Source organism: Heloderma suspectum, chromosome 6 (genome assembly GCF_057233095.1).
Source record: "Heloderma suspectum isolate Gila_16-S chromosome 6, 16-S_ref, whole genome shotgun sequence".
Lineage (NCBI taxonomy): Eukaryota > Metazoa > Chordata > Lepidosauria > Squamata > Helodermatidae > Heloderma > Heloderma suspectum.
Genome location: NC_139463.1, coordinates 1,679,570 through 1,693,352, shown reverse-complemented (window position 1 = coordinate 1,693,352; position 13,783 = coordinate 1,679,570).

Sequence of the window (13,783 nt, the reverse complement as noted above, 5' to 3'; positions counted from 1 at the left end):
ACATCTTGTAACTGTGCCTTTGGTTTCTTTTTCCTAGGTGCAGAACTTGGCATTTATCCCTATGAAATGTCATTCTATTGTTTTCTGCCCAGTGCTCCAGTCTATCACTTTGAATTTTGTTTCTGTCTTCCAAAGTATTAGCTATCCTGCCCAATTTTGTGTCATCTGCAAATTTGATCAGCATTCCCTGCACCTCCTCCTCCAAGCCATTAATACAAATGTTGAAGAGCACTGGGCCCAGGACTGAGCCCTGCAGTACTCCGCTCATTACCTCTCTCCAGTTTGAGAAGATCCCATTGATAAGCACTCTTGGAGTCCAATTCTGTAGCCAATTGTGGATCCACATGCTAGTTGCATCAATACAATTAATGTGCTCTTTTCCATTATGTAATTAGCCCCAGATAGCCCTGGGACTGGGTGGGAAGGGGTGTGTGTCACTCTTTGAGGGCTTCCAAATGGAGGGCCCCTGGTGCCACCAACCAGACGGCATCACGCAGCCATGAGATGTGTTCAGCAACCCCCAGACGGGACTCTGGCCCAGATTCAGGACTTCAGAAAATGGCCCAGTGCTGCTTGAACTGATTTGGAGGCCGTCTGCTTCAACTCGGATACATCTTTTCTTTCTTAATGGATTTTCTGTGGTAAGAGAACAGAGGGAAGAAGTGGTGGGAAAACACAGGAGGGTTACAAGTCCAAGATGCTGTGGCCTAGACCCCCATAAAATTCCATGAACGAGGCAGGGTGATGGCACCATAAAAGCCTCATCTGGAAGCACCCGTTCTCCCCCTGCCCTGGACCTGACAAAAATGCCCTCTGCTGTTTGCTGTTCAAGGGAAGCCCACACTGGTGCCAAGGGGGGCTCCCTAGCTGAAATGCAAATGCAGCCTCAGGGGGGTTTGGTTGTCTGGTCCGTGGTAGGGAAAGAAAAAGTTAAACTTCTCCTTCTGAGATACAGAAAAAAGAATGGCCATCCAACTATGACCCTGGAGCAGACCATGCTTTTGTCCTCTCCAAAGAGGCCGAGAAGCTGAACACCCAGCATGGCCTCATTTTCCAGAGACAGGTGTATGCTCAAGAGTCCCAATGCCAGGTTTACACAAAGCAACACGATCCGGTCATTTCACACTGAAGATGCCAGAATAGATTAGAAGGGACACCATTTTCCTACTTCCAAACTCTACTTCTGTGTATATTTCAAAAATGGGAACTGCGCTCATCCACCAGTCCTTAACGTCTAAAGCGCGGGAGACAAAGACTGCCTGGGTGCTTGACCTCTCTCCTGGAAGCCGCAGCCAGGAACCCTCCAAGTGTGTGGGCTAGCTGTAGCCAGAGCCCGGAGGGGCCGGCCCTAGCAGGAATCAATGGCAGCAACAAGCGCCACTCACCTGGGCGACTTCAACAGGGGGAATGTAGACCATTCATGGGCCTTCTCAGTGGCTGCACCCAGTGTCTCTGGAAATCTCTCCCATGGTCTTCTGCTTCTCAGAAAAAAACCCTTTCATGAAGGCTTTGGGGTTAGGCTGAAGGAGCTTTTCTGCTGATAATCTGCTTGCTCCACTGTTGTGTGGTGGTGATGTTTTTAATATGCGGTTTTGTACTGCTATTGTGTTATCATCATGGTTTTAATCATTATTTTGTTTTTCCTGTTCTGGACATAGCTTTCTGAACATGTTTTATGAGTGCTGGCCACCTAAGAAAAGGCAAGATACAGACCTTTTAAGTCACCTAACAAACAAATGGCCATGATCGTTCAGTGGAAACTCCATGGCCAGATGCAGTCTGCCTCTAAGCAGCAGAAGAGGACTATTGCTGCTGGGCTTTCCATTGGGGCATCTGGTTGGCCACTGTGGGCAGGGGGTTCTGGACCAGAGGACATTCTGGGCAGACCCAGCAAGGCTCACTTGCCGTTCTTAGCAGTGGCTCCTGGATGGCTACTTGGTGCTCTCTTGCTATGGATTATACAGAGCCAAACGTGGCTTTTTCATGCAGCCCCGTTGTGGCTGTGCTAAAAAGGAGCAGGGCGGGTTGGGGGACTGGCCTCCGGAACAGCAGGAGGCGATGTTATGAGGCCCAGTAAATGCCACACAGGCAACTGTCGCATGTGCCTTTAAGTGGTCAGAGACGAGCTTGCAGAATCTGAGACGCAAACAAGAAAGGGCATTTGGTGCCAGAAATGTTGAGATGAGATGGGAGAGAGAATCACATCCCCATTTGCTATCAAAGATGGATATAAACAGACTGTTTCCTCACTACTCTCACCTTGAGCGCTTGCTGCAAATTTTGTGCATGGACAGAGAGGTGAGCAGAGGTGGGGGTTCAGGCTGCTCTGCCGTTGTATCTTATCTATATAATTCAAAGTTGGGGGTTAGTTGGTCATCCCTTTTTGACTGCCTTCCCATTGACCAGTTCTCATGAAACACACTTCACTGGAAAGCACTTGACATGCAGATTCCACGAATAACAACAGTTTTCACTATAATTCAAAATTGGGAGTTTTATTTATGTCCATAAATGTTTTTTTTAAGAAGTAACCTATCTTCTATGTTGTTGTTCAGTTGTGTCCAACTCTTCGTGACCCCACGGACCATAGCACGCCAGGCCTCCCTTTTCTGCGCTCTCTCCTGGAGTGTGCTCAAGTCCATATTCATTGCATCGGTGATGCTATCTAGCCATCTCATTCTCTGCTGTCCCCTTCTCCTTTTGCCTTCAATCTTTCCCAGCATCAGGGTCTTTTCCAGTGACTTTTCTCTTCGCATTAGGTGGCCAAAATATTTGAGCTTCAGCTTCAGTATCTGTCCTTCCAATGAGCACTCAGGGTTGATTTCCTTTAGGATGGACTGATTTGATCTCCTTGCAGTCCAGGAGACTCGTAAGAGTCTTCTCCAGCACCACAGTTCGAAAGCATCGATTCTTCGGCGCTCAGCCTTCCTTAGAGTCCAGCTCTCACAGCCATACGTTGCTACTGGGAAAACCATAGCTTTGATTAGACGGACCTTTGTCGGCAAGGTGATGTCTCTGCTTCTTACTATGCTGTCTAGGTTTGCCATAGCTTTCCTCCCAAGGAGCAAGCGGCTTTTAATTGCATGGCTACAGTCACCGTCTGTGGTGATCTTGGAGCCCAATAAAATAAAATCTGTCACTGCTTCCATTTCTTCCCCTTCTATATGCCAGGAAGTGATGGGGCCAGATGCCACAATCTTAGTTTTTTTAATGTTGAGTTTCAAACCAGCTTTTGCACTCTCCTCTTTCACCCTCAACAAGAGGCTCTGTAGATCCTCTTCACTTTCTGCCATTAGGGTGGTATAGTCTGCGTATCTGAGGTTGTTGATAATTCTCCCGGCAATCTTAATTCCGACCTGTGATTCATCCAACCCAGCGTTTCTCATGGTGTACTCTGCATATAAGTTAAATAAGCTTCTATAACAATGTACTATAAAGTTTTTATAGTACATTTAAAGTTCGGGCCAAAGTACAATGATATGCCAATAACATACGGCCTGTAAACAAATGAAGGGATCTACGTTGCCAGGAGTCATGTACACTCATTGGCAAACCTCAAGATTCAAGTTGTCGATGGACCACTACAGGGACATTACAGCAGCCGCCCTGGAGTTTACAACAAGTACACTGTATTTAAGGAAGTTTTGCAAAGATAAAAGATGTAACACTTTGAATGTTTCAATAAACACTGTTAGTTAAATTAAACTTTTCATTAGATTTGATTTTTCTCCATGAACTGTGTTCGTGAGTAACCTCCTGGTTCTGTGTTAATTCATCTGGCAGATCTACTCACCCCAGCTTCAATAGTCACCGTCACATGTGTGGGTTAAAATGTCCCCCACACAGAAGTTGTTGATGAAAGGGAGAGGGAAACCTGATTTTAAATTGCTCTAATTGCCCTGATAGAGGATACAACAGATCTGATAAAACACTTTGTGTGTGTGTGATAAAATGTAATTCAGTGTATCAGTAATCCAAATATCAGTTAAAAACAGAGGCCTCAAGCCATCAGACCCTATGGCAGAAATGGAATTTTACTGTTCCTCTTTGTACTTTGTGAGTTTGGCAGCTTCTATGTAACTTTACTGGCAACAGGAGCAAAAGTCTTGGACACAGCTATGCTTTGATAGAGCAGCTGAGGTCCAGCAGGGCTTATTTTAACTAGCTCACCCACTGTAATGAGCTTTGTAGATTTTCATCATCAAAACATCCCTCCACCTACGTAAAAGTGTCCCTTCTACAGTACAATCTCCTTCTGGACTTTATGTTTCTGGACTTATGCTACAGTTTTGAAGCCACTATGTAGATACAGACGCAAACTACAGCTCTCTGGAAACTGGCAAAAAACTCCCCGCTTACTGTTTCTTGCTCAAATTTCCATTTTGAAAGAACACCCCTCCCATCCTAACACAGCTTCCTTCCATAAGGGATATTGCCTGCAGGGTACAGAGACTTGACAGGGCCAGCTCGAGCCCCATTGGCTTCCTTGTGTCACCTGGCAATTGCTGGCCTGCAGAAGCTACAGCCCCACTAAGCCCCAGCACACAGTGCCCGGATAAGGCTGCCTGAGCCCCCAGACCTTTCCGTGAGGCTCTGCCCCGCTTCTGGCTCCGATAGGCCTGCCCACATGCCACAGGCAGCCTTCCTCAATGTCGCTCCCTTCTCAGGCACACGTGATACTTCAATGGCGACCCAGAGCACTAGCCCGCATCGCAGCTCCCCACCACTCGCAGACGAGGCTGTAGTTGCAGGGCAGCTGCTCCCACCAGCGAGTGCTAGGAAATGGCGGACAAGCGCTGGCTCCAGCAGGAGTGAGAGGCGCTGGAGAGCCTGGCAGCTGAGCTGAGAGCCAGCTGCAGAAGCAGGCCTCATCCGGAGCGGAATGTGAACGCATCCCCGAGGGGAGGCACACACGCACACTTGGGCTCCCTGCTGTGTACAGATGGATACATGCTTAAACCCAAGCACAGATAGAGGACTGGAAGAAAACGGCTCCTCTGCAAATGTTGTCATGCATCTATAATCCATGTCTGGCTAGCAAGGACATGGAAATACCTTTATTTCCACACCCACTGGCAAAGTCCCAGGACATGTGGTGCAGTGGTTGGACTGGGGAGACCTGGGTTCTAGCCCCCACTCAGCCATGATGCTCACTGGGTGACTTTGGCCCAGTCACTGACTCTCAGTCTAACCTGCCCCGCAGGGTTGTTGTGAGGATAAAATGGAGAGGAGGACCATGTGAGTCACCTCGGAGGGAAATGGACAGGACATAAATGTAACAAATGCAGTTTATAAAAAATGCCAAAGCAAATCCACATAAACTGAACTCTGCCAACACATCCAACAGCCCTTCCAGAAGGAAAACCCAGGAACTCCTCTGGGTCCTGGTCAAGAGAAGCAGCACCTCCACTTGGTGCCCCCGCCCCGCAGTGGAAGGCCCAGTTACGGCCCAAGGAGAAGGACCAGCCACAGCCCAGCCCAGCAGACCTGGACCTCTGTGCTGGGACCTCAGCTACCAATAGTTTCCCCTAGCTGGCAACTGGTTTCCATGCACACAGGCCTCCATGTTCTGCTCGCTCCAGGCCTTGGCCACGTTTCTGTACAGTAGGCGTGGCAGGAAAATGGCACGGAGGAGGAAGAGGAGGCTCTAAAGGGGGATGTTGTGCACTGAGAACTAAGCCCTTAATCTTAACTAAACACATTACTGATGAGCTCATCAACAAAAATCTAATTATTATGTGTGAGGCCAGGCTTAATTGCTTGTCCTTGACATGCATAATGTACCACATAAGCCTATTACCCAGTGTAAGCCTATTATTATTATCATCCAGCTTCCTGTCAAAAATATAAAAGTAAAATAGTTGAACATTTGTGGGGGGAGGGGGACAACGTTGCACGGTTAAAAACCGAGCTGCCAGACTTGGCATCTCAATTCTCAGTCGCGCCGGAGGTTTAGCCCCCCCATCGCCTCAGGTGCAGGGGGAGTGTGGAGCACCTTTCAGCCTCTGTCCTTGGTGCCAGAGATTTACAAAGTGACCAAGGAGGCACCCATAGGCTCAAACCCCTTTAGTCCGGTTTAATAAATCCAGAATATTTACCACCCCCTAGGTCTGTCCTCCCAGTCACTGATGCAGACTGGGATCTGTCAGTAAACATGAAAATATCTATTCTTGATCCGATTACCTAGATTTCAAGTGTTCGGAAGTGTGGATGAAGTATATCGATGGGCAACTAATCCACATTAGGTGCTCCTGAGTATACACCGTAGTTAGCCAATACTGGCCAGTTTTCAGAGCCATCAGATGCAGGGGCAGCCCTTGCTAGCGTGGCCGTGCCGGGGGCAGCAATCATACAAGCAGGCTTGAGAAGACGGGATATTGGTGCAACGGCTGCTGATGTCACAAAGGCTCCGAAGCCTGGAGGCACAGACTGTTTCACTGGGGACTTTCTCCTCCTATGGGAAAGAGGCTGCGGCGGCAGATCAGTGGGCAAAGACTGTGTCACCTCCATATTTATTATTTAAGTAATTTTTATCCCGTCTTTCCACACACAAAATGGTGCTCAAGGCGGCTAACAGTAAAATCCAGGTTAACAAAATATTAATGAAAAGCATATACACAAAGACATTATAAACTCAACTAAAAACATAACACTCAGCACCAACCAATGAAACATGATTTATTTTGTACAGCACCTAGCACATCTTGACACTAAATGAAGAGCAGGATGACTGAAGTGCAGGCTCCCTTACCTGCGAACATCCAACCCCACCTGACAACGAAAAGCGAGCTGGCGCAGCCCTCCTCTCCCACCCACTCCGCGCCAGTTCACGCCCCCCGTTCCACCCTCCAGTGCTGGTGCACATCACTCCCTAATCAAGGCGTGCCAGCGAGACACCAGGTTGCCAGAGCCACTGCACTGTGTCCCGCCTGCACGCCGGTGCCGTGCAGACTTATCACTACTCACAGGATGTTTACAATAATTTTTAATTTGTACAATTATTAATCATTTTTCTATCTGCTTCATTTGCATGATGATTAGCCTGCTCAGTGTTTGCCATGACTGTGAATGACAGTATTTTAAATTAAATTAAGATTTTAATATCCTTTCCCCCCTCTTCCCTATGGTGAAGGCTAATCAAAGTCGACCGGTGACGCCAGTTCTGAGGACGGCAGCTGCCTTTCCAAAAATAATACTCCGCGGGACGTGCCAACTGGACTCGCCTGTGGCACACGGAGAGATTAATGCCTCTCCAAGCCAGTGGCAACGTCTCTGCAGACACAGCAGCGTCTTCTGGAGCGGGGGCAGCCGCACGGCACGGCACAGCCGGTCCAAAGCATCGAGGGGCTTCACAGGATTCTTGCGCTCAGAATGTTCAACCCCTTCGTTGCAGCATTTACGGCTAGGTATTTGCCACTAGGTGCAGCATTTAACCTAAGTCAGCATCTGCCTCTTTCTGAGTAGCAAGTGGAGATGTGCCAGAGGTAACCTGACCCGCATTCTGGAAGCAATGTGTGGCAATTACCCGGCCTGACTGAAAGAAACGAGTAAAGCAACCTTATAGTACTCCAATTATGCCATGCCTGGGAGGTGAGGGGGAGCTCACCAGGAGATACAAAAGCAGCAGGAAGGGAGAAAGACAGAAACTCAGCATCCCTGCAAACACCAGCGATGCCCATCCATCAGGGGCTGTGCCAGCAAAGACACCCACCTGCCACCCACATGTGGAGGAACATGTGATGGGCCCCAGCCCCAGCACACACGCCCCCCCCCCGCATCCCCACAAGCCCAATACCACAGCACCCCAAGCCCAGAAGAACATCGGGAGAGCCCTGCTGGATCAGAGCATGGGTCCATCTGGTCATAGAATCATAGAATAGTAGTAGGGTTGAAAGGGGCCTACAAGGCCACCGAGTCCAACCCCCTGCTCAATGCAGGAATCCAAGTCAGAGCATCCCTGACAAATGGCTGTCCAGCCTCGTCTTGAAGGCCTCCAGTGTGGGAGAGCCCCCCACCTCCCCAGGTAATTGGTTCCATTGTCGTATTGCTCTAACAGTCAGGAAGTTTTTCCTGATGTTCAGCTGGAATCTGGCTTCCTGTCACTTGAGCCCATTATTCTGCGTCCTGCACTCTGGGATGATCAAGAAGAGATCCTGGCCTTCTTCTCTGTGACAACCTTTCCAGTACTTGAAGAGTGCTATCATATCTCCCCTCAGTCTTCTCTTCTCAAGGCTAAACATGCCCAGTTCTTTCAGTCTCTCTTCATAGGGCTTTGTTTCCAGTCCCCTGATCATCTTTGTTGCCCTCCTCTGAACCCTCTCCAGTTTGTCTGCATCCTTCTTAAAGTGTGGTGCCGAGAACTGGACACAGTACTCCAGATGAGGCCTAACCAGTGCTGAGTAGAGGGGAACTAGTACTTCCCGGGATTTGGAAGCGATGCTTCTATTAATGCAGCCCAAAAGAGCATTGGCCTTTTTTTGCAGCCACATCACATGGTTGGCTCATATTCAGCTTGTGATAGACAACAATTCCAAGATCCTTCTCGCTTGTAGTGTTGTTGAGCCAAGTCTCCCCCATCTTGTAACAGTGCATTTGGTTTCTTTTTCCTAGGTGCAGAACTTGGCATTTATCCCTATGAAATGTCATTCTGTTGTTTTCTGCCCAGCGCTCCAGTCTATCCAGATCACTTTGAATTTTGTTTCTGTCTTCCAAACTATTAGCTATCCCACCCAATTTTGTGTCATCTGCAAATTTGATCAGCATTCCCTGCACCTCCTCCTCCAAGTCATTAATACAAATGTGGAAGAGCACTGGGCCCAGGACTGAGCCCTGCGGTACCCCACTCGTTGCCTCTCCCCAGTTTGAGAAGGACCCATTGAGAAGCACTCTTTGAGTCCGATTCTGTAGCCAACTGTGGCTCCACCAGATCGTTGTTTCATCTAGCCCACTTTGAGCTAGTTTGCTCATCAGGAGATCATGGGGCACTTTGTCGAAAGCTTTGCTGAAGTCGAGGTATATGATGTCTACAGCATTCCCACGGTCCACAAGGGAGGTTACTTGATCAAAAAATGAGATCAGATTTGTCTGGCAGGACTTGTTTTTGACAAATCCATGTTGGCTTCGAGTAATCACGGCATTGTTGTCAAGGTGCTTCCAGATGGATTCCTTTATCATCTGCTCCAGAATTTTCCCAGGGATTGATGCCAGACTGACTGGTCTGTAGTTCCCAGGTTCCTCCTTTTTGCCCTTTTTGAAGATAGGGACAACGTTAGCCCTCCTCCAGTCATCTGGCACTTCCCCCGTCCTCCAGGATTTCTCAAAGAGAACAGACAGCGGTTCTGAGAGTTCTTCTGCCAGTTCCTTTATTACTCTAGGATGCAGTTCATCTGGCCCTGGAGATTTGAACTCAAAGTAATTAGGTGTTCCTTGACCATATGCCTATCGATCTCAAGCTGCAATCCTGCCCCTTCAGCCTGTAATTCGCCTTTGCCAGGGGGGTCATAGACCCTCTTTTGGGAGAAGACTGAGCCAAAGTAGGAATTGAGCACCTCTGCCTTTTCTTTGTCGTCTGTTATCGTTTTGCCATCCTTATTTAATAGCTGAACAACCATTTCTTTCCTCTGCCTTTTACTATGCACGTAGCTGAAGAAAGCCTTTTTATTGCTTTTAGCATCCCTCGCTAACCTCAGCTCGTTCTCAGCTTTAGCCTTCCCGACGCCATCCCTGCAATTCTGTGCTATCTGCCTGTACTCTTCCTTTGTTACTTGGCCTTCTTTCCACTTCCTATATGTGTCCTTTTTTGTTTGCAGGTCATCTCTAAGCTTTTTGTGAAGCCACATTGGCTTCTTCTGTTGTCTTCCACCTTTTCTTCTTGTTGGAATGGTTTGTGATTGTGCCTTGAGAATTTCCTTTTTTAAAAGCTCCCACCCATCTTGGACTCCTTTTCTCGTTAGCGTCACTTGCCATGAGACCTTCCTGATCATTGTTCTGAGTGTATTAAAATCAGCTTTCCTAAAATCCAGGGTACACGTTTGACTACACTCGGCTTTTGCTTCCCTTAGAACCAAAAACTCAAGTACAACATGGTCGCTTTCCCCCAGAGTTCCTGTAACTGCTACTTTATCCACTGTGTCATCTCTGTTGGTTAGGATCAAGTCAAGGATAGCCGATCCTCTAGTTCCTTCCTCTACTTTCTGTAGGAGGAAGTTATCCGCCACACAAGTCAGGAATTTCCTGGAGGGGTCATGTTTTGCAGAATTTCTTTCCCAACAAAGATCAGGGAAATTGAAGTCCCCCATTACTACTGCATCATGCTTCCTTAATACATTGGCTATTTGCTTTTCAAAAGTTTCATCCTCGTCTTCTCCTTGGTTGGGTGGCCGGTAGTAGACTCCGACCACCAGGTTCCTTTTATTCTTTGCTCCATTTATTTCAACTCAGATGCTCTTGGTGGGGCTACCAAGCTCCTCCTCCTGTATTTCTATGCAGAGATATGTATTTTTCACATACAGTGCAACCCCCCTCCCTTTCTGTTCCTCCTGTTCTTTTTGAACAAGTTATATCCTTCCATTGCTGTATTCCAGTCATGAGAGTCATCCCACTAAGTCTCAGTTATACCTATCAGGTCATAATTTCCCTCCTGTATTAAGAGTTCAAGTTCATTCTGTTTGTTTCCCATACTCTGGGCATTAGTATATCGACATCGAAGACCATGTGCTTCATAGTCTGGCTTTCTTCCTACATGTGACTGAAGACTATTATTGGGCACTATCAGAGCTGTTCTCTCCATTGCAGTGCATGTGCCTACATCCATTGTTACCCCCAACATTACATCTCCCTTCCCCGTAGGATTCAGTTTAAAGCCCTCCTGATGTTCTTCATGCTGTGGCCATACACATTCTTCCCATCCTTTGTGAGGTGCAACCCATCCCTAGCCAACAGCCCATCTTCCAGGAAGTATAGCCTGTGGTCCCAGAATCCAAATCTCTCTCGTCGGCACCACCTTCGTAGCCAGTCATTCTCCCAGAGTATTTTTCGTTCCCTTTCTATCCCTCTTCTAACTACTGGAAGGATGGATGAGAAAACTATCTGGGCCCCAAAGTGCTTGAGTTTCCTTCCCAAAGCTTCAAAGTCTGACGTGATCTCTTCGTAGCTCCGCTTGGCGGTATCATTTGTTCCCACATGGATGAGAAGAAAGGGATACCTGTCAGTGGGCTTTACGAGTGCAGGCAACCCTTCAGTCACGTCTCTAATCCGTCCTCCCGGGAGACAACATACCTGGCGAGTCCACGGGTCTTCGCAACATACTTGGGTCTCGATCCCACGCAGCAAGGAGTCTCCCACTACTACCACTCTTCTCTTCTTGTAAGCCTGGGTTTCATTGCCTCTGTTTGACTGACCTTCAGCCTCTTGGTAACTCTCATGCAGGTTCCCTGTGATTCTTCCTCTGCAGGCTGTCCTCCAGTCTCATCCGCAAGTACCTGGAATCGGTTCCACAGCTCCACTGCTGCAGAGTGGCGTCTAGTTCTTCTCCTGTCACCCTTTTCCAAGGAGTATCCTCTACTCCATTTTTCTTATCCTCAGCATTTCCCACTTCTGCCTCATCTTGCTGTTGCTCTTCTGGCTTCTGTACCTCTCTTTGCTGCTGTAGTTCCCCCATTGTCCAAGAATGCTTCGTGTTCTCTTATTCCCCAGAGGGTCGACAGGCGCCGCTCCAGTCCACTTACTTTTTCCTCCAGCAGCATGATCAACTTGCACTTGTTGCAGGTGTAGGCCACGTTGTTCTCAGGCAAGAAAACAAATATTGCACGCACCTTGCAGGTCACCACCACTGGAGAGTCTTGTCCTTCCATAGCCTCTTTTCCCTTTTTGCGTCTAGCTTTGTGATTGTTCTAGACTAGCCTGTTGTCTGCTCCTCTACTCAGTAGAGGTTAAAAGCAGAGTCCCACTGGTGTGGAAGTGTGTGTTACAAGACAAATAAATGGGAAAAAAATAAAAAAATAATAAATAATAAATAAAAAATGTTAGGGGCCTCCCCCTTGACCTCCCCTGCCCAACTCCTGTTTGCTCCCCCTGGTCACTCGCTCTCTGGGAGCTTGCCTGCTTCTGTAGTCCCTGGACCAGCTGGAGCAGCTTGCTTTGCTCTGCTCTGCTCAGCTGGGAGGCGGGAAACAATGGAATGGTCCAGCATTCTGTTCACACTGTGGCCAACCAGTTGCTCACAGGAAACCCACAAACAGGACATGAGTGCAACAGCACCCTCCTGCCCATGTTCCCCAGCAACTGGCCTACACAGGCTTATTGCCTCTGATACTGGAGGTAGCATAGAGCCATCGGGACTAGAAGCCATCCATAGCCTTCTACTCCAGGAATTTATCTAACCTGCTTTTAAAGCCATCCAAATTGGCAGCCATCACTACATGCTGCAGTAGCGAATTCCATAGTTTGACTCTGCGCTGTGTGAAGAAGAGCTTTCTTTATCTGTCCAGAATCCCCCACCTCAGCTTCACGGGAGAACCCCTTTGGGGTTCTAGTGCTATGACAGAGGGGGAAAAATGTCTCCCTGTCCACATTCTCCACACCATGCATAATTCTCCACACCTCTGTCATGTCTCCCCTTGCCCTTCTTTTTTCCAGGCTAAACAATCCCAGCTGTTGCAATCTTCCCTCCTGGGGAGATGCTCCAGCCCCTTGATCATCTGAGTTGCCCATTGTCAGGAGCGCCCCAGTGGCTTCTTTCAGTAGACTCCAATAGCCAACTCAAGACACAGATGAAAGGATTCTTTTCAAGGCTTTAATCCTTTTACAACTTAATGACTCTTTCAGATGCTAATCACGAGCAACTAAGCAAGGAGCAGCAGAGTGGCCTATGCGCAGAGTAGGCAGTTGATCCCCATTTGAAGGAGAGTCACTTGAAGACCCTGAACTTATGGGCTAGGGAGAGATCCTCCCTCTTTCCCTTGGGTCCACGGGAGGCGGCCGTTGCTTCTGCGCCAAACGGGCGCTACGCCTCCTTTCCGTGCCCTCCATCGCTCGTCGCTCTCTACGTTGAGCATCTAGCAAGCCCCCTTCCCGCACTTTCTCACTGCTAGGATCACTATCTATCTCAGGAATGCCGGCAGGAGGAATCTCTGCCAGCTGCTGTGCCTGTGAGGGATGAGCTGGCTCCTCTCCCATGGATTGCTGATCCTCCTCAGAATCAGAATTGCTCTGTGGTTCTATCGGCTCAGTTTCCACCCTGGCACAAATCAGCCCCAGAGGCACAGCTAGCAATGTCCCCCCCCCCCCCGCCAGCCCACAGGTACCCCACCAGGGAGGCTCAAATCCCCTTCTCCTCCTCACAACCCCCATTCCAGGGCACGGCACGGACAGGGAGGGAAGGGGGATCACGCAACACAGCAGCCGGGTAGCTCCCCAGGCAGGAAGGCTGCAGGGGGCAGAGGTGGCCCTCTCGAGGCTAGGCCTCAAGGGCCAGCGAGGTGAGGAAAGACTCTTGCCAGCCAGCCAAGGGGAAGACACAGGACAGGGGCAGCCAGAGGCACGCATGGGCAGCGCCCCCACCAGGGGCTCAAGGCATAAGGCCTGGGGCTCCGACTTAGAGGGGGGCATATGGCCCCCTCACCTTCTGCAGGCCTGTGGAGAACCCATACTGGCAAGGGCAAGAGTGAGCCCAGGGCCTGAGCTCCATGGAGCACCCACCTGCAAGGAGTACTGCAGCTGGAGCAGCCCCCTCCCCCCCGATCCAAACCTGGGCACCAGAGTGAGCAGAGAGAGGAGCCCCCCC